We start from the raw sequence: 1,944 nt of genomic DNA, 5'->3' as shown, positions 1-1,944 counted from the left end.
TATTTAAGTGGAAATGGAGTAGATCTAGATCAATCTACATATTTATGTTACAATTGATGCCAGCACATATAGACTTATCATGATAAACATTCCAGCCTTTAATGAGGCAGTAATTAAAGCTCTATGTGTTAACTTAATTGTTATTTTTTTACCAGTGTTGTATTTAATTCCTACAAACTGTAACGAATGCATTTATCTCAACTTTAGACCCTTCAAAAAAGCAAATTCTGACCTTTTACCAAGTATCACACAGAGCACTAAGATTAAGATTAAGCATAATCTTAAAATCCACCAAGAAATAGGTCTTTAAGTACGAAGATTTAGGCTCTTTGGTGGAACACTCAGCACTCACAGGAGGCAAATGTCTGAACACAGCAGAGAAAATATTAACTGTTATCACTCTGACAGATTGTCTTACAGCAAAGTATCTGTGTTAAACTTTGAAAAGGAATTTAGAAACAGAACTCTGACTGGACAAGATTTGGACCAACTATATGTTATATAGAGAGTGTTAGATGTGACAGATAGTGCAGCATGTTGTGTGTTACAGGTGCCTCATCAGAGACATAAATATCTGAAGCATTTCCAATAAAAGAATTTGAAACAAATGCTTAAAGTTAACTGGTAGTCTGCATTGATATGCAGGTTAGCATATGAAGTCATCTGGTGACTTTAATGATTTTTTTTTTAACCAAATAGCAAGAAATAGTTACTTTTCCTCAAATGAGAAGTAAACATTAAAGGTCTTGGATGAATTTGAAAGTAATTTTCCGTCGCCGACACCTCCCCTGCTGATGTCTGAATGTGGCATCTGGCCCATCTGGTACTCAAAGAGCAGATACAGAAAAAATGAAATGATTATTTGCAAATACCTTTTGCTCCAGGTCTGTTCATGACACTGTTTCCTGGTATGTTTTACCAGACACTGGTTTTGTCATTTGAGCACTGAGAACATGGTGCGTTACTACAAGGAACCTCCACTTGTCCGCATGCCTTAAGACAGAACAGGTATGTTTGTGTGTCTCGCTCTGGTCCGCCATGAAGTCTGCTGTCGTGTTTTCGGGGGGGGGATGTCCCTGAAAACCCGGAGCTGCTGGTCCCACCCGTGTTTTTTAGGGAATCCCCCAGTGTTTCCCATGCTGGTTGTGTGTGTGTGTGTGTGTGTGTGCGTGTGTGTGTGTGTGTGCATGGGCAGGTGCTTGCATGTGTGTATGTGTATATATGCAACACAAAAAAAACTACATGAGACAAAAACACTTGAAACACCAAGATGTGGTGGTGCTGGAAAAAAAAAAAAGTCTCACCTCTCCCAACTGGGTTTCTAAGCTTCTGTCATCAGTGAGTTTTGTTGGATTGGCGTTCAGCAGATCAGTCACATTCCATTTACATGAAAGGTTGCAAGCTATTGAAGATATTTTGGGGAACTTCTCTTTTTGAGGAAAACTGAGCAAAAATCTGACCTGCTGCACATTTATTTATGCAGATAAATCCCAACCATGTCTGCTTATGTCAAGTATGAGCAAATTGTGTGAATGTGTCGAGTGTGCGTGTGTGTGTGTGTGTGTGTGTGTGTGTGTACTAGTGGCAGGGCCATGGCACATGCACCTCACTGTGTTTGCAGGGCAGCGCAGCATCCAACACAATGACCCCCACCCCCCTCTCCGCTCTCTCTGTTGCCAACCCAGTGATGATTTTGATGATCACGTTACTCGTTCCAGCTGTTTGTGTCTAATTCTTGGTGTTTTGTTTTACATCCTGAGTGCAGTTTACCACATTAACACAGTTCAGAGTCAGTTAAGTTGGTTCTCATTTGACTCTCAAATCTGATTGTCCAACATATTCTAGCAGCTGGCATCATGTCGTGAAACAATCACTAACTATTATTTGCAAACACTGGCTCAGCTCTTATTCACACTGTTACACACACACACAGGCCTGATTAAA

This window comes from Thunnus albacares, chromosome 1 (genome assembly GCF_914725855.1).
Source record: "Thunnus albacares chromosome 1, fThuAlb1.1, whole genome shotgun sequence".
In the NCBI taxonomy this organism is placed as follows: Eukaryota; Metazoa; Chordata; class Actinopteri; order Scombriformes; family Scombridae; genus Thunnus; species Thunnus albacares.
This window is presented reverse-complemented; position numbering follows the sequence as displayed.